The following is a 19828-nucleotide window of genomic DNA, read 5'->3' as shown; positions in this document are numbered from 1 at the left end:
GTGGCCAGGGGCTGTCCTGGTTACTCCCATCTCCTCCTGTGAACACAGGGCTTGGTGGGGAGCTTGTGTTTATATTTCAGGGGAAGAGGCTGGTTAACTCCTCAGCCCATCATGCTGCTTGGCTTATCTCAAACTGCTCTGGGGACGACAGACCAAATATGACTGGGTGGCAATAGGGGTTTCCACACATTCTGGTTCAAGTCTAGCACATGAGAGACTCAGGAGGACGGTTCCATGTAGCAAATGCCCCTTCCTCCAGGCAGCCCTTCCTGACTCTTCAAGACAGAGCAGACCCTTCCTTCCCAGTCCCCCAGAACCTACTTCTGTGAATCATGACATTCCCACTGATGGGATCAACTGTTCCCCCATCATCCTTCACCTCAGCTGAGTCATGGGCATAAAGACCTCCATGGGGCCATAGATGCCGGTCCTGGGACCAGCCATGGTCACTCATACACATGCCCACCCACCCTCATCCTCACAGAGAGACACAAGCACAGAGAGACACTGTCCCACACATCACTCTCAGGTGAGACACATCACTCTCAGGTGCTGTGTGGGCACATACGTGCACATGTACACACACACATGCACACGCCCCTGCAGACAAGCACAGACCCACTTAGAGACCAAGTCTGTCCATGTCTATGCATATACAGGCATCTGCTTCCCTACACCTGGTATTCCGTGTGTCCTCCTTAGAACAGAGGCCACGGCTGATGGCATGGCCTATGGGGATTTGGGATTTGGCCTGCTCAGGTCTGAAACTTCTTGGGTGGCAAGCTCTAATGCTGGGAACTTCTTTCTGGACTAGTAGCCTATTCCAGCTGGGGCCTCTCTTTGCCCTCTCCTCCCAGACAGCCCAGCCGCAGCTATCTCTAGCTAGAATCTGCCCGCATGCACTCCTAATCAGATAAGCGCCCTTCCTTTAGGCCCCTGGGGTCCTGTCGCCACCAGCCTTGCCACCTCGGCACTTTCTCAATAACTCACAGAGGTCAGCTGTTGCTCACCTGGGGATTATTTTCCCCCTTCTCCTCTGATGCTCTGTTTTCCCTGAGAACAGATACCTGTCCCTGGGGCTCAATGGGTCAACTGGCTAAAAGAGGAAGGAGAGGTCAGGGTCCCTGCTGACATCTGGCTTGTGCCTTGTCACAAAGGTACTATGAGTCCTCGGAGCAGGGCACAGTGATGGAGCACTGATCCTTGAGTCTGACCAGCTTGAGCTTAAACCCCAGCTCTGTCCCCTCTCAGCTGTGTCGCTTTGGACTGTCACTTGACCTATGCAAGCTTCGATTTCTGCTTCTGTAAAATGGGCATGGTCATTTGAGTCTTATAGGATTGCTGAGAGGCTTAGATGAGGTTAATCACAAGTAAAAAAGACTTAAATGACAGAGTGCTCAAAAAATGTAAGTGAATAAGAATGACTATTATGGCAATTGAAGTGTAATTGAATTGTTACAGCAATTGCCCTACCCCTATCTTCATGGCCTCTTAGGCCCTGTGAGACTCAGACAAGGTCTGAGCAGTGATTCAAAGAAGGCACAGCCTCCAGCCTTTGGCAGAGGAGGCAAGTGAAAGGCTAGCAAGGGCCTGGGCCTCTCTTGCAAAGCAAGAGAGAGCTGGGACTGGAAACAGCTCCCTTTACTGACGTGGGCTGTCTCTAGGCTACCTGTCACCAGTCAGTTACTGCCTGTAAAGCCAAGGGGATCACTCTTTTTCTATGAAACCAGGAGGGAGAAAACTCATGGATAAGGAGCCTTACCTAGATAAAAGCTTCATCTGCAATGGTCATTTTCACATATATTATCCCATTTATCTCAAAACAATTCAGCAAGGAGGAATTATTACAATGAAGAAGGCTGAGGCTCAGAACAATAACATTGCCTGTAGGTGACAGGGCTGGGGCTTGAACCCTCAGTATCTGACTTCACATGATGGGTTGTTCCCCAGCGTCCTGGCCACCTTTAGAAAGTGAACAGCAGAAAAAGGGAACAGAATGGAGATGATGAAAGCAGCTTCCTTGTCCTCAGAGGCAAGATGCTGAACAAATCCATCCTGTAAGCAATACTTACAGCGAATGTTCTCCACAGAACAATTTAGACAAAGACCTAGTTTATGCAGCTGAATATGAAATATGGCTTGTGTCTTAAGACATTTGTATAAAAAGATGATTTCTTTACTGCCGCAGCCTCAAAACCACCTCTTCTGAGAGTACTGCTTTCTTACCCGAGGATGGCCCATCAGGGTGATCTGGAAGGCAGAAGACGGGAGTTTTTCCATGAACTCACTGTGGTGGGGGTGGTCCTTGGGTAAGTTTCATTCTCTCTGCACCCTAGTTTCCTGTTCTGTGAAAGGACATGATTTTCTGGGGTGATTTCTCTGGGTAACTTCTAATTTCCCCTAAACCGTGGCTATATTCTCCAATGCAGAACTCATATGAGATCAACAAAGTATGTTTTTCCAACATACTTATGAATTTCTTTACTAGAAAATCCTAATGAAGGCGGACCACTTAAATAGCATTTGGTTAATGCATTTGGAAAATCCAAGAATAAATTCACATCAGGTGTAGAGGCCTAAGTATAAATGGCTGCCCCCTGTCTGACTCTATGACCATCAGAAAAGAAGAACTTTTGGTTTATGAAGCCTATGTCCTTGTCACTGATTTAAGTCTTGGCTCTCCTCCATTTAGAGAAGGCAGCAAGGTTCCTGGCCCAAGGTGAACTATCCACCTTTGTCCCTGCCTGAGGTGACTGAAAACTTTTGCAGGATTCTTTCTTCTTCCAGAAGCAGAAGCACTGGGGGTGGGGAGGACATGGGCAGCAGATTTGGTCCCCTGGCTGTCCCATGGGGGCTGCTGCTAAGGAAGACACAGGCCTGGAAGTGAATTCTTATGGCACCTTCTTTGGTGGGGGGGCCAGGGGAAGGAAGGGCGTCAGCATCCGGCTACTGCTGCCAGCAAATCTGTGTGTTGACAGAGTTGCTCCCCATATGTGTCCTTTTAAACGCTGATCGCTGCTCGGGATTCGAGTTGACCGACTCCGTTTGCCAAATGCAAATGCATTAACCTTACAATTGGGTAATCTAATAAAAAGGATCAATGGTCTGATTTGGTGCTTATGGAGTCATTTACTGCAAGTGAGAGCAATTGAGCCAGGATGAGCAGCGTCGGGGAGCCCAGAGGATGGCTTCGGTTGGCGGTCCCCGCTGACTTCCCCAGGCGAGGCCCTCTCTGCCTGGAGGGGCTGGGCTGAGTGGTCAAGGGAATGAGGAGGGTGTTATTCATTCATTACTGCCACTTTAATCACTTAGAAGTTCAATTAAGTATAAATCATTAGTGGTATTTCAAGTTACTTTATCCAGGCCTGTGCGTAACACACTTGACTGGCGGTGGGGAGCTTTCTGTGACTAGATTTAGCATGCGACTGAACAAGGCAGTCATATGGGTTTTTCTGCTATGAAATTGATAAATGAAGCGGGCATTCGAGGTACAGCAGTAATTTCTGTGGTGCAGTCAAGTGCTCGCTCCCTTGTCTCCTCTAGCAATGAGGGCATGGGCCCCTTTAATATGGCAGCTTTCCCCTGGGGGTCCAAAGGCCAGGCTGGGCTGCAGTCCTAGGGTTTATTTCCTTGCAGAAGTTCCCAGAGTGAGCCCTGGTTCATTAGTAGGAATATACCTGGGAAGAAAAAAAAAAAAAAAAAAAAAAGGAGAAGGGGAAGAAGAAGGTTCCCTTACCGTCGTTCACCAGCACTGATGCTGTCACGATTTTTTTCCGAGTAGCAAGCGGATAGTGCTGGAAGGACAGAATCGGGCTATCTCGGCAGCTCGTTCCAACTTCCCAAGGATGCAGTTGTCCCCAGTGGCCGGCATCCCTGTCTGGAAAGCATATTTTCTCCTAATCGGTTTTACAGCTCTTTTAAAGTAATATGTCAGATCATTTTCCCCATATACATAGTTAATGAAAGTAACCCTACAAATTCATTTTAAATAGATGGAAGTTGTTATAACCCTGATCCAGAATTTATTACGTTCATTACAATCTTGCTGAAGTAGGTAATGTAATGGACTATTACTTTTATTATCTTTTTAATCCCTCAGAATTATTAGGAACTGACTAATATTTGGCATCACCCTGTTAATGTTTAAACAGAAATTGATACTTTAATTCGTCTAATAAATGATGGGGGCACTTTGAGTGGAAACAAAAGCCTGATGGGATTTATCTCGATCAGTCCCAAAGACTTTTAAGTGGGACTCAGGGGTCTGAATGCAGTTATTTCCAGGCAGGGTATCTTCACCAAGTACTCAGAAAGGACAGAGGAACAGTGATGGCGATAGTGACAGAGAGACCCAGACGGACTCTCTTGTCAGACAGCAACAACAACAAGGCAGAAAAGAGAGAGGGAGAGAAATTCCACTCATTCATTCACGTGTGAATTCTGATTCACAAAAAAATTAGAGTTCAAGCTCTGATTTGGCCTGATAACTCCAGCAATGAGCTGTATGTACCTTTTCCTTCTTGCCCTTCATCTTCCCTTCCCCTCCTCCCCAGATTAAGACGAAGTTTTTTCTTTATAACCATCCCTGTGTTAGTAATCAGCTTTATGGCTAAGAATTCTCAAGTGCTCTAGAATTCGTGCGTTGCCGAGACAAATGATTGGGCCACATTCTCCTAGTGAGGAGTGGAGACCCTGTTTGCTCCTTAAAAAATAATGATGGCTGCTCAATTTGCAAATTACCAAATCTCACTGTGCAATGGGAGGGGGTGGGAGGAGGCATACTGTTGTGTCTATTCCGAAGAGGCTGTGTTTACCCTCTAGAACTCCGTTTCCTGCCGGGCGGGTGACAGGTAGGATTTAGGAGAAATTGATCTCTTGCACTTTCTAGATTTTACAAGGCAAAATGCAATGCTGGTTACTAAAAGAAAATTATTTTTTAAATAATAAAAATGTATTAGTTCTAACAGGATGAGAGGAATAAAGTACGTCCCTTTCTGGTTTGATAATAAAAGACATTCGGGAAAGGAAAAGCTGTCATCTTGAAAGGCAAGAGTGTGTTTTCTAACAAAGAAAGCTTCCAGTTAGCAAAGTCATTAATTAGCACAGAGAAGCTCATTAGAATTTAAAGCTGCTTTACTGTGTAGTGTGGCTTTGCTCTCTCTAAATGCTCTGGGTTTCCAAAGCAAGAAAAGTATTGATTAAATTGACTCAGCATGAAATGTGCCCCGTTTGTGCCGACCCATAAAGAGGTGGGCTTCTCGGCTTTCTTAGCAGAAGAACCTGCCAGGTGTCCTGTGAGCTGGGCCCAGGCGGGTGGGCTGGGGACAGCATCCTGTCTGCCTGTAGCCTACTTACTTCGAGGGACCGACTGACTGCCCATCATTCGGCAAAAACCCGTTTTGATCAATGGAGGGGAAACCTGCCCTTAGCTAAGTTTATTCCCGATGCCTTACAAATCTGATTTTGTAAATGCTGATTGAGTTCGTCAACGCTGAGTTGACAAGGGCTACACGTCATTTGGGGCTTGATAAAGAGACTAAGAGGCAGCTTCTCAGCATGTTTATTTTTAATAGACATAAAAAATGAAAACAAAAACAGGCTTTCTCACTCCTTGGAACCCTCGTTGACAGAAAAGTACTGAGTACACAGAAGTGGCGACAGGCAAATGGAGATCCTGGAAAAGGAGGTTTTCTACCAAAATATCCTTGTGAACATGAGGACAGCTTCCAAACTGAGAAAGAGTGGGCTCGAGAAAGCTCTAACACTTCCGTCCCTGACACGAAGTGCTTCGGGCTGTGTTTGGCATCAATATGTCGGAGCCGTGGCAACGTTCTTCGTGCATCCCCGCTTGGGCGTCATTTTGTGAGTAGGACAAACCCCATCAATTCTTACCTCATCTATTAGAAATGCAGCATTGTGAATGGAAGCAATGTTTTCTGGGGCGCATCACTGGAAATGAAAACTCCTTCATTTTTCTATATCTTTACTGAATAGACCTAACTCTTCCCTTCAGCTTCACTAGATGTGGATGGCCCTAAAATACTCTCAGGGAAACTATCAAGAGAGAAAGAATGTAGCTTTAAAAGCCAATTAGAAAATATTCACAACATATGTAGCAAAGGGCTAATGTTCTTCCTATAGAAAGAACTCTTTCGGATGGATAAGAAAGATACTAAGATCTCAAAAGATAAATGAGAAAAGTATATGAAAAAGAATTTGCAAAAGAAATTCAAGTAGCTAATATTTAGTGAACACTTACTATATGCCAGGTATAATTTACATGAGATTTCTCGTTCATTCTTTACAAAGACCCTATGATTTAGGTGTTATTATTCTCATCCCTATTAAAAGATGAGAAAAAAAATAAAGCTTTGAGAAGTTAAATAATCATCCCAAGATCACGCATATTGTAAGTGAGGGGCCAGGATTCAAAATCACGCAGCTTAATCTAGCAGGCAGGGGCTCCTAACTGCTTTGCTGTAACCTCACAAATTCACAGATACAATTGTAAAATAAAGTTTTTTTTTTTTTTAAAGTTCACATTTACTAGTAAACAAAAATATGTTAATTGAAAATAATCAGAAAAATTTCATTATCAAAATAACAATAAAATGTTAATATTCGGCTGGGCACGGTGGCTCATGCTTGTAATCCCAGTGCTTTAGGAGGCCAAGGCAGGCGGATCACTTGAGGCCAGGAGTTCAAGACCAGCCTGGCCAACATGATGAAACCCCATCTCTACTGAAAATACAAAAGTTAGCTGGGTGTGGTGGCCTGCACATGTAATCCCAGCTACTAGGGTGGCTGAGGCATGAGAATCGCTTGAACCCAGGAAGCGGAGGTTGCAGTGAGGTGAGATTATACCACTACATTGCAGCATGGGCGATGAAATGAGACTCTGTCTCAAAAAAAAAAAAAAAAAAAAAAGGTTGAAATAGATATTCTTAAATATGAATTACAATTTGACAATATCTATCAAGTCTTAAATCATTTGACACAGTAATGTTATTATAAATAATTTATCTCAAGGAAATAGAAATGTAAGCAAAGGTTTAGGCACACAAGTTTGTGCCTGCAGACATTAAATGCTCCCACATTAAGGGAGTGGTTAAGGACCTTATGGTCCACCCATTCAACAATACTGGTAACAATAAAAATGATGTTTAAGAGTTTCCAATAACATGGGAAATGCTTATGCCGGGAGATAAAAGCAAGATATAAAATTCCACGTATAACATAAACTGTGTAAAATATGGTTAGAAATAAGAATGGGAGAAAAGGAGCAAAAAAGTGTAAACCAGGAGGTGTTCTCTGTGCAATGGGATTATATGTGACCATATCTTTTTGTTATAAATATTTTCCAAATTTTCCACGGTAAACAGTTTTATTTATCACTGGTGTGGGGCAGAGGGAGAAGAAATCCTTTATGACATTTAGAAGTTGACTTCTTAACTTGAATCTCAGACCTAATGGGAATGAACCATGGGATCCCAAAGTACCAAATTAACCTAAGACACTGGGTGTATTTGTTCTCTGAATCAGCCCAGGACCCCCAAAGACAGCCCTATGTGTTCTTCAACTCTCTAAGCCTTCCCCTCATCTGTAATGTGCCTACTCCTGGGGTTACTGTGAGATTAGAATGTGGGTAAAGGCCTTAGAACAGTCCCAAAGTGTAGGCATTCAAAAGATATAAATGGTAATAATAAAGTAATACACTAATTACGGTCACTGCAGCTGTTGTTTTGTTAGTAGGAAGGAAGAGTTGAGCATCTCACAGGCACCAGGAAGTGTATACAGACTGGCTTGTCCCGAGAGTGCTAAAAGCATCTTTTACTGACACAGTTCCAGTCCTAGATCTGAGCTCTTGGTGCCACCCAAGTCTTCTGTCTGCTGCTGCAGAGGCAAAGGGGTGCTCTTCAGATTCGGATGTGCGTGGACTTTTAGGTAGACCCTCCTTCAGCCTGCCACATCCTGGGCGCTTTCTTGGGGCCAGGAACTGTGTTAAACCTTTTCACATATGGATTTTCCCACCTATAACTTTGAGAAGCAGGTTTCATTAGCATTTCTGCTTTATGGCTCAGAGACTACTAGACATCAGTCTCATGGGTCACAAAGCCAGAAAGTGGCGACGCTGGAATCAGAACCTATGTTGATCTGAATTCAGACATGTCAGAGATGAAGAGCAATAATGGCTGAGAACACAGGTTCTAGAATCAGAAAGACCTGGGGTTGAGAATATCTGTGTGACTTTGAGCAAGTAATAAAAGTGCCTCAGTTTGCTCATCTATAAGATGGGACTTAGAGAGCTCGTATGTTGCACCATTATTTTATGAAACACTAAAAAAAGTCAAATCATTGCTAATGAAACCATGACATAATACTTTCTTATCACTTAAAATTTTATTTTTATATTTATGAAAAGAACTTTCAGGTTGATTTAAACACAGATGTTTGTCACAAGACCTTTGTATGCATACATGAAAAGGAAAATATAATTGGAATAATTTGTTTAAGACATTCCTAAAACTTCCTCATATTCAGAGGAACTCAGCATTTTAGGAACTCAGCATTGTCAGTGTTCATGTTTTTCAACAGACTATCATCTGCTGTCACATTGCAGGTGTTTGTGAGAGCATTTCTTTAAAAACCACTCCTCTGTTGTCCTCAGGATTTTAAGCTGCAAATACTTGTTCCGCAAGTTTTGATGTGTGTTCCCAGATATGACAGTGACATCAAGACTGCTGCCAGGCGGATAGTGATTTTAAAAAGCATCTCAATTTCAGAGGTGTTAAAATGGGAAAAAGAAATTGTATGTCTTAGAATTGATGAAATATAGTAGCTACCATATAGCGTTCTTAGGAGAATTAAATGAGGTCATGCTGGTAAAGAACTTAGACATTAGACTGGACACAGAGTAAATGTTCATCATCATCATCATCATCATCATCATCATGATCTTTATTATACTGCTATTATATTCTGTTCTCTGAGATGTACTGGATATATATGCAGCTCTGTAGGCTCTGTCTCAGAATTCTGAGCCAACATGCAGTGCCAAGACATTGGACCCTGAACCACTGGGGTCCTTGCAATGGCTGGTGATGGATGAGACACTGGACCCTGGGGTAGAGCCTGCTCTCTCTCCTTTTCTGTCTCCCTCTTTGCCTGCTTTGTGAACCTTCTCTCTCTCCCCCTGTCCCTCTCTCCTTTACTTATCTCTCTCCTCCTTCTTCTTATCTCTGCCTCCCTTTCCACCCCCTCCCCAGCTCTTCTGCAAATAAATGGCCCTGTCACTCTGGCTTTCTTGTAGGTTTAGAGTGAATGGAAGTGTCTTTTTGAAAAGCTTGTTCCGTCTGACATTCCTTACCAGCTTAGGAGCAGGGTCCTTTGCACTCCCCTCTCTTCTGCTCAAAGATCTACTCATTTAGTTAACAATTTACAGGGCTGCCACTAGGCCTTGAGAACACCCCACGGCAGAGGGAGCTGGGCTGTGCCCTCTGGAGGAGGCCTATTGGCAGGCTTGGAGGGATGCTTCCGTCCTGCCTCTAGTGGTTGTAGGCGAACTGGCGTAGGACCTGCCTAAAAAGAAACCATTTATTCCCATTTATGATTCTTTAAAAAAGAAGTTCACAGCTTTTATGATGAGCCTTATATATGCATTTAATGACATTAAAGTATTTGATTATGTGCATTAAGAAGAGGTCTGAGAGCTCTCTGGTGTCCTTAGTTTTAAGTGTATTTTAACTGCCTACAATGAAAGGAACAAGACAAAAAACGAGCTGTGGCAGCATCCTCATAAATTCTGAGCCATAATCGACATACCTTTGCTGGCACCAGGAATGGTCCAGGAAGGTAGACAGCGAAGAGGAACCACAGAATTTCTACTTTCTCATTGGCCTGAGTACCAGAGGGAGAGCAAGATCAGTCATCCCTGCAATACTTTCTCTTCAACCAGCATCTTAGCCAGGGATGAGCAGGGGCTGGGACTGACATGAACTGAAGATCCTACTTTGTGCCCAGGCTGTGCCAGGTCCTTTACGACTATTTCTGTGTTGTTTCATCTCCAGAGGCAGGTATCATTAGCCCCATTTTCCAGATAAGGAAGCTGAGCCTCTGCAAAGTAAAATGACTTGCTCCAAGTTGGCAAATGTCAGAGCTATTATCTAAAAACAAGTCTTTCTGATCCTGGGGCTTCAGCCCTTTGCACAGGCACTGGGTATGAAGCTCCAAATGACACCCATTTGGGGAATAGTTAATAGAGAAGGAGAAGGGAATAGGTGCTGAGGCCAGGGAAGCATAGGCCTTTACAGAAAAGCTTCTTCCTCCAGTTCTCTAGGCCCCAGCCCCTTGGAGGTGTGCATTGCAGTGGAAACGGAATCAGGACAGAAACAGCCACTTGAAATGAACTGCGCCCAGACAGGCCGCCATGGTGGCGTGATTGATACTGGAGCATGTAGGTGTAATGAAACTGATGCCGGCTTCTCTGCACCTGTGATTTATTGAGGACAAATTTAAGATGAGAAAGGGCCCCATACCAGGAGCTGCGTCTTCCCCTCCAAGGGAGGGTGGTCATCCATCACCAGCCATTGCAAGGGCCCCTTGCAAGCGGCTCATCAGATGAGCCAATAGTCTCTTTGTTGGGGTTCCTAACAAGTGTTGGATCAGCAAAAGTCTATTTATGCTGGTGGACCTTTCAGGACCAATTTGTAGTGGGTCACTGATTCTGCTGGGGTATTATCTTCTTTACTACTCGGGCCAGTTGGGGAACGCAGCAAAGATTAATGGTTTTGGCTGCCGACTTGCCGCCGCAATCTACTGCTTCTGGACCAAAGATTAAGTTTTTTTGTGTTTTACCAGAAAGGGCCCACCTTGTGTATGAGATGCACTTTGATTTACTGACTTGCTTATGGAGAAACGAGTCGTAGAAATGTACCTGGCTGTGGTAAGATTTTGGCAGATGGCTGTGAGGTCTGGCATCCATGTTGTTCCTTATCCTAAGGACCCGGACGGGGAATGGGCAGCTCCTGAGGTCAGTGTGGGTCCTGTGGCCCTGGGGTCTGTGGATCGAGGAAGCTGACTTTGAGCTCACACAATATCTTTGCCTTTCCTGGCACCCAGCAGCTGCCTCTGGATTCAGAGAGGCAGGCAGCACCCTAAACTTTATTATGTAAAAATTATGTTATGGAAAAAATAGTTACAGCTTTTCCTTTTTATTGTGAAAACAGCACATGCTCTTATAACACATTTTGGAAAAAAATTCAAGAAGCAAATAAAACTACACATAAGCCAACTGCACAGTGATAGAACTGTTAATATTTTGGCTGACATTTTAATCTAGAATTTTCACAGTGCACAAATATATACATGTTACTTTACACTATTAAATGTATACTGGGTTTTTGTGGGACTTTTTTGCTATGTGATTGTATCATCTACTTTTGACAATGAACACTGTACCATAAGCTTATTTTAATAAGCCATCCTTTTTTTTTTCTTCTTCTAAAGTTGGGTTTGCTGCAATATCTCCAATGCCAAAGGTCTGTTCCTTTATTCAGCAAACATTTGCTGTGTGCTTCTCTGGATCAGACGCTGTACTGGGATCACAGAGCTGAGTCAGACACAGCACTCCTGAAGTGCAGCTGCTGGAAGCAGCTCACGGGGCTGTGCATGTGCCCTGAGGGGTACTTCTGACATGCAGCTCTTAGAAGGGCCCAGAACACTGTACATAGTTTGAAGGCAGGGGCCTGATACCACTGACCCCTTCCAGGTCTCTGTGGAATCACAGTTCCAGAGGAGGAATTATGCATTTTGTTCTGCAGGAGAGGGACCTGCTGTTGGCTTTGGATACACCAGCTTAGCTTTTTAGAGTGAATCGAGATCTGAGGGCCAAACCTCTTTGCAGGGGCAACAGCAGCCCCATCTTGGAAAACTGAAGAAAGAGCCCAGTAGCTCCCAAGGGACCAGCCACCCAGGGCAGCTGCAGAAACTTCCAGGGAGATAGTAAGAAATGCCAAAAAGAGTGTGGCCTTGGGACTCCAACAGATCTGAGTTTGAATCTCCTAGCTGATGACCTTGAGCAAGTTGTCTTTCTGAGAGCTTCAGTTTCCTTATCTGAAAAATGGGGCTTTCCCCCCACCAGCTGCTGGGCTCTTGTGTGTGTTCACCACGCGGGAAGTCCCACGTGAAGAGCTGGTGCTCAGCCCGGGCCAGGCCCATTTTCCGGATGCTGTGCTGACTCAAATAGATGGATGGGCTCTAATTGTTCCAACAACACGTCAGAGTTTCGCAGGGCCTTTCCTTGGGAGCCTTTGTCTCAGGGCCATAAATCACTGGGCAACTGTCCCCACAGTTGGCTACGACTTCCTTTCCCTGACTGAGGCTGGCCAAGGGAGGGAGGGCTGAGCTGAGCACAAGACTGCTTTTCACCATTGGTTTTTAAATCTCTAATTGGGAGTATTACTTACTCAGCGATTCTGATGGTTCCCTTTGTAGTAGCCTCTTCTCTGCCCCAGGGCCACCTTCTTCCCTTCCTCTCCACCCTAGTCCCAAATTAAAATTCTTTAAGGAAGTGGAACATTTTCTCTAGTGCTCTAACATGCACATGCACTTTCCCCATACCTGTCTTGATAACTGGTGGAGCATCTGTCATCTGGCCTGAGGCCTCCGTGTCTGTATGACATGTTCTGTGAATGGGAGAGACATTTCTCTTCGTTCAAGAGCAGCAGTTAACAGCCCCAGATGTTCCCCCCAGCCTGTGAGTCTCGCTCCCCGCTCTGCTGTAACCGTTGTATACTGAACACTCCTGAAAATCCCTGGCTCCTTCCTGCCTCAGGACATTTTCTCTTGCCTTTCTTTTTGCCTGAATGCCCTTCCCCTTTACATGGCTATCTCCTTTTGGTCATTCAAGTCTCAGCTTAAATGTTATAGAGAAACCTTCCCTGACCATCTCTCACTCCAGAACAAGTCCTGTTTGCCCATGTTAAACTTCTTGACGGCATGCAATCCACTTCCTACCTCAGACTTTTCAGGTTTGTGAAGCTGTATCTGCGTGATGGCAGATTTAACAAGCGTTTGACTCTCCTGCCTTCACCGTAAGTACCAGAAGGACGGGATGATCACCTTTGTATCCTCAGTTTCTGGTACATTGTAGGCTGTCAACAAACAGGTGTGTTGACTGCACAATGAACCGATGGATGGATGATGGATGAATGAATTGGAGAGTGAGTGAGAGAATAAACAAATGAACTTCGTGTGCAAAGGCTTATTTTCCCTCAGGTGACCTGAGAATGCATGAGGGGCTGAGTGCTTTCCCTGTCCCATCTCCATGCAGCCAAATGTCACTCACTACCAATGTTTCTGAAATCCATACCTACAACTCTTCGTACTTAGTGATCTGCCTTCATCCTCTGCCCTCCTTTTTCATTTAAACTTTTTATTATGACATTTTCCAAACATACAAAAGAAGAGAAAATCACTGTAAACCTGCACGCACTCTTGATCCCCACCTCTTTGCTGGAGTATTTAAAACAAATCGCAGACACCATCTCATTTAATGTATAAACATTTTAGGGGGTATTGTTAATAGATAAGGACTGACAATTTCTTTTAACATAGCCACAATATCATTGTCACATCTAACCAGTGAAAAACCCGATTCATTTAATATTCGGTAGAGATTCAGATATTCCCAATTGTCTCAAAACCTCCTTTTTACATTTAGTTTGAGTCAGGCTGTAAACATTGCATTAGACTGATATGTCTCTTAAGCTTCTTTATAACAGTGCTCCCTTTTTCTCACATTTAAAAATGTGATTTATTTCTCTTTTCTAAATGCTGTTTGTTTCTTGATGAATTTTGGTCATTCTCCCATAGATTGTTTCACATTCCAGATTCAGCTGAGCGCCTCCTTGTGGTGTTGTTTAACGTGTTCCTCCATCCCTGTGTTTCCTGGAAATTGGTAGTTTGATCCAGAGGCCTGATCAGAGTCGTATTTCATTTTTGGCTAGAAGCCTTTGTAGATGGTGTTGTGATGGTTCTTGTTGTATCACATGCTAATGTCTAGTCATCTCTCCTTTAACAATGTTAAAATTGATCTGTGGCTCACCCTGCCCTAATTAACTCCCAACTCCCTTCTCTATTTCCATTGCTATATGAACTTGTTTTGCAAAACAAGTCAGTGGACAGCATTGATCATATTGAGCAGAAGTGGGAGCAGCAAGGTCTGATGGCAAATGCACTAGCAGAGAGCACAGGGACCAGGTAAGAGGGTTAATTTCTTTGCATTTAAGTTCTCTTGAGTGTAAGATGGGGCTAATAGTAGCTTTGAGAACTAATATGTGGGAGAAATGTTTGCTATATAATCATCAACCCTCAACACTAAGTGCCTAATGTGTATTTACTCACTTAATCCTCCCAACAATCCAATGGGGTATATGCTACTATTAGTCCCATTGTACATGTGAGGAAGAGCAGACAGAAGGGTTAGGTAACTTGCCCAAGGCCATACAGGTAGTAAATGACAGAGCTGGGATTTGAACCCAGGGAGTCAGGCTCCAGAGCCTGTGCTCTTAAACACAGTGCTGTGTAACATCTACCAAGTCAATGAGGAGGTCCTGGTTTTTCTCCATGCAAGATGCTTGTCAAGTCCTTACCAGGAATGGGTACCTGTTAATTCTCACCTTAAGGTATGCACAAGGGTGGAATAAGGCAGTCCTCAGTGGCTGGAGGGTTTACTGTGCTTTATTCTGAGTTTTTTACAAAGTCATGTTGTCCCCCACCCCCAATTACTGTTGGATGGGCCAGAACCAGCTTCATAAACTCACATGCTGGAGAAGGGTTTGGGGAAGATAAGGTCTCACCCCCATTTGGGAAGGATTCATGTCTCCAGAGAAACTCTTTGAAGCCCAGTGAGCTTGAGTGACTTGCCCAAGATCACACAGTAATGTTGCCACTGAGCTAGGGTTAGAACTCCAGACTCTCTCAAGCCTTGGGTGATTGTGTCTGGATACCTGGGTCCTTCCATGCTTGGTTGGAGAGAGTTGTACGTCTACTTCCCGGTCCCAGATCCTCTGAGTCATTCTGGCTAGAACTCCTCTGGCGGTACAAATGGACAAACATGCCTGCTGAGGTTGTGCAGCCATTCAGGGCTTGCCTGGCATATCACAAGACGTACCCTTCTTGGTCACTATTGTAAATGTCTGTGCCTGCTGATCTCACTCTTCCAAAGGCATTCTGGAAACAGCCCTTTCCTCTCCCTTGGCTTCAATCTTGAAGCAAAATCAAATAAAGATGCAGAGGAAGAATTCAAACTCAGTTTTTCTGACTCCACGTTTCGAAGGCCAGAAGTAAAGTGAGCCCATGATCACTGATGCCAGTGCAACTGCCATGAATACAGCTCTACCTTCCAGATGGGAAAGTGAGGCTCAGAGAGGGGTGGTAATTTAATGTACTCACATAGCCTTACCTGCAGCGTGGGCTGCTGCAAAGGGGTCAGGTGGTTCCTTTTGTGACCCAAGTGGTTCAGAGAGATAGGTCTCCTGTTGGGTTGCATGTATATCTTGGCCTGGAGAGTGCCTGGTGAGCTCAGAGTGCCAGAACTGGGGCTGGTGGGGTTTCTGAGCCTAGGAAACAGCCTATGGTCTGTGGGTCCAGCTTGTCTGATTATAAAGGCCAAGACAATAATTGAAGGTGGCTTTGGGTTCCCTGAGTAGGATCTGGCGCCGACGCCTGGTGGCTCTGTTGGCGCCTTGAGCCCTAGGCATTCGCTAATGGATTGTGGCTGATCCCAAGACTGATTGGCAGCCGGCCCCAAGGTCCTCAAGGGAAACCTGGAAACTGTTGTCTCCAGCTTGGAGACACTGTCCCTTCTGGGAGCCACTAGGGGGGGCTTGCAGAAGGCCTAAGGCAGAAGTGCTTCTGAGCCCATGGGATGATCCCTCTGTTCCCAAACACCTGGATAGAATATGAGGTGAGGCTCCCACACAGTGAAATACGGAAAGCTGTCAAAATACCGACTCCTCATTTCATCTCCTTGTTGCTTCCCTGACCCACTCTCCTGGACTGGCCAGCACTATAGCCCCCCACCCCTGCCCAAGCAATAGTGGAGACAGTAAGAGTGCGCAAAGATTTTCTAAAGTAGCACATAGGGATGGGAGTGGTCCCAAGACAAGGGGGAAAATCTTTCTCAGACAAGCCAGGCTACCGTCATTCCCAGAACAGAGGAGAGAGGAATTCACCCTTCTGGAGATCTCAGAAGGCTGAGGGCTTTCCTGCTGTCTGGGAAGGGCTTTCCAGATCAGGGCACAGCACAAGCAAAAGCAGAGAGGCATAAGCATGCAAGAAACAGCACAGGAGAACTGGAAGGTAGAGTGTCAGTGAAGGGAGGATAGAGGGGCAGGCCTTGAAAAGAACTGCAAAAATCTCAGACTTTACCTGGTTGGCAGTAGGGATCCATGGAAGGTTTTAAAGGGAGGGCAGAGGAGAGGAACCTGGAGTCTATTCACAGTCATGGCTCTTTCTTACGCCTGATTAGTCAGGGCAAAAGGCAAATACAAAACGGATGCATCTGACCTTTTTCTAGGACACCCAATATTTATGCGCTTTGCGCATCACCCAAATTTTATTCATTTACCAAAAGAGTGTGAAAAAGGCACTTTAGGAAACTGCTATAAATCCAGTGCAAGTCACCATGGTAACCTGATTAGCAGCTAAATTAAGTTCATGATTAAGAAGAAATAAATAAAAATAACTCTCCTCCTTGGCTGGGGCTACCCACTGTGCCACTGGCAGCCAGCAGATGCTGAAGCTTTGGGAAGCAAGGGTATAAGCCCGGGCCTGGCCCCCAAGAGAAGTTGAGGTGAGGGTGGGAGGTGTTATATGCTGCAGAGAAACGAGAAGCTCAGTTGTTAACCCTGCCTGGGGGTTGGTGAGGCCCCTGGCAGCCAGGCCAGGGAGTGCAGGCTGCACATCTGAAGGCTAAAGCAATGGCTTTCATGACAATGACCCATGCTCTTTAAGGGTGTCTTCGTGATGCCCCTGGGACACGTTCCTTTGTCCAAGCACCAGGTGCCTGTATTGCTGTCTCTCCAGTTCTATGCCCTCCTGTGCTGGGTGCTGACATGACTCAGACCTGGTTTTGATCCTAGAGAGGCTGAGTTTGGTGGTGGATACAGATGTAACATAGGCTCTGGGCAAAGTGTCTATATAAGGTATGGAAACATGGGCCAGCTAGCAGGAAGGCTTCCTGGAGGAGGTAATGCCCAAGAAAAAAGCACATGTGTGACTGCTGGAGAGTGCCTGTTTCAGGTGAGCATTCTGGGCCATCTGCTTGGGCCTGACTGGCAGACCAGCCTGGAATGAGCTGGCATCAGCCCTGATGAGACCAGAAAAGCCTTCTTGGGGGTTGTGCTGAAACACATCCCAAGGCCCATAAGCAGGAGAGATGGGTGCAAAGAGAGAAATGAGCCACCCACTTACCCTTTCCAGGCCTCCTCCTGGCCACAGTAGTCCAGAGCAATAGTTAGAGTCAAGTAGCCTTTGAATCTTTCCTCTGTCACTTGTAACCTGTGGCGTCTGGCAAGGGACTTCATTTATTTAAGCCTCAGCCTACAAAATGGGGTAATAATGAAAATAGTACCTGTCTGTTAAGGTTATTGTGAAGGACTAAGTGAGATGATGCAAGCTAAATATAATACAGTCCCTCACATGTGGAAAACACACAGTAAGATGTTTGCTGGGCTAATTTCATTACCTGGGGAAGTCTGCCATGACTGGGTGGCATGATCCTGGTTGCAACTTTCCTAGAGCAGTGCTGCAGTCTAAGACTCTTCCTTCTACATCCTCCTTCCTTCCTCCTCTCCTTTCACAGGGATGAGACCAACATCGTGGTCAGTCTGAAGGCTCTCCCTGTCTCCTCTTGCCCTCTCTTCGTTTATACTTCACAGGTGTGTCCCCCAATCAACCTCTTACATATAGAATCCTGTTTTGGCTTCTCCTTCTCAGAAGACCCCAAATGACACAGGAGGTCTTGGAGAAGAGTCCAACAGGTAGGTGGTAGAAGAGGTAGAATGGAGCCCCAGCAGCAGGTCACAGAGGTGTCTATAGGTGGGGTTGGGGGGAGTGCAGGCCTTCAAGGACTCTGGTGAAGAAGTGCCCAGTCTCTTTTTGTGTCTTGTCCTCAAATGTGGGTGTGTGTTCCTGTGTGTGCACAGTCCCCGAGCATGCTCTTATTGTTGCATTAGCCATAATGTAGTGAAAAAGATCTGTTTCCATCAGAAGAGGATGAGCACTCAGCCCTGAAGAAGTCCTTGGGCATAGTAGATGCTCGGTCAAAAACAAACAAAAACAACCCCAAACCCTGAAAAACTGAGCACGACTGGGACCTGTACCAACCTTGTTTTGCTTTGGACCAATTTTGTTTTCATTTCCTGGTGCTTTGAATTGCATCATGTTAGGTTATTTCACCTTTTTAGCACTTTGTTTTTGTGACAGAGACATACATTCACAGACACGGGTACATCTTTATGCCCACACAGAAGGGTAACAGCAGCCTTGCTTCAGAGGCCACACCTTCCAGGAAACCCTTCAGCCTGCCCTGTCTTTGCTGATCCCTCTGCCATCCCCTTGCGGAAGCAGCTTGGAGTCTCTCAGCTCAGCTGGACTAGATGAATCTTCTCAGGGTCCTCTTCTCCCACCTCTGGCTCCCAGTTCCTTCCCCCAGTCTCTCCCTCCCTGCTCTGTGAGATCAGGGAAGCTGCAAACCCAACCCTTACATCAAAAGGGAACTTGAAAAATACTTGGAGCAAAAACTGCTAACTGTGCATCCTTGCTGTATGCTGGTGCTGATATTAAATCAGGAAATGGCACTGAACAGCCGCTCCAAACACAGAAACAGGGGTTGTCAACACAGCAACCAAAAGCAATCTCTAACGGGCAGAGGTGAAAGGGACCTGGCACAGGGCCGGGAGGGGGGCTGCAACCCAGGAAAGAATTCCTGAGCTGAGTGTGTCTGTGCCACCTCTCCAGTGTCTAGAATGAAGCCTGGATCTCAGTCCCTGGCATGGAACGCACCTTGTCTCCATGAGGGATTAAAGATAATTAAGCATGTTGCTTAAATACCTTTGAGATTCTCCTTTTTATTTCCATACGTGTTTACTGAGCACCTACTATGTGCCTGACAGTCCACCAAAAAAGATGCCTTCCCATGTGGAGATGACCTTCTAGCCCTCAGGACAGAATACTGACCCTTTGACATGGCATTCCAGGTCCTTCGAGTGTTGGCTCCTGCAGAAGCCTTCATCTCTGTCTCCAGCCTCCCTGAAATAGCTCCCCAAGTGCACGAGGCAGAGCCTTTGCTCCATGCCTTTGCTTGGACTAGTCCTACCACCAGCTATTCCTGCATTTCTGTGTTTGGCAAATTTCTGCTCAGCCTTCAAAGCCTTAACCAAGTGTCACCTTTCCTCCTCTGCAGCATTTTCTGCCACCCTCCCCATTTCTTCCAATAGAACCAGGGATCATTTACTTGGGATCCAGCAGCACTGTGGACATACTGCTATCACAACACCTTTCATGTCACAATGGCAAGGTTTGCAATGTCCTGGAGGGGAGGAAAGAAGCCATGTTTATCCTTGAACCCTCATCTCCCAGCACTGGTTGTAAAATTGAAATTCATTGTAAAAGATGAAATTCATTGTTGGTGTGGCTATGGGGAAACAGGTTTTCCATTCTGATTGTAAATGAAATAGGTACCATCTTGTTAGAGGCTAATTTGACATTATTAACACTGAAAATGCACACATCTTTCAACCCAGCAATTTTATTTCTTGCTTTC

General features: G+C 45.4%; 1 long non-coding RNA gene across 2 annotated transcripts in view; it reads left to right on the top strand.

Annotated features, from left to right (window-relative positions):
• The window catches only part of LOC107131116 (uncharacterized), a 294115-nt gene extending 287929 nt beyond the window's left edge, over positions 1 to 6186 (top strand). For both annotated transcript variants that reach the window (XR_001494152.4, XR_010578668.2), the window contains 2 exons: positions 2189 to 2309; positions 5631 to 6186. This is a non-coding gene — a long non-coding RNA (uncharacterized lncRNA). The remainder of the gene's footprint in view (positions 1 to 2188; positions 2310 to 5630) is intronic.
• The last annotated feature ends 13642 nt before the right edge of the window (positions 6187 to 19828 follow it).

The sequence above is a fragment of the Macaca fascicularis genome, chromosome 10 (genome assembly GCF_037993035.2).
Source record: "Macaca fascicularis isolate 582-1 chromosome 10, T2T-MFA8v1.1".
Lineage (NCBI taxonomy): Eukaryota > Metazoa > Chordata > Mammalia > Primates > Cercopithecidae > Macaca > Macaca fascicularis.
This window is presented reverse-complemented; position numbering and strand designations above follow the sequence as displayed.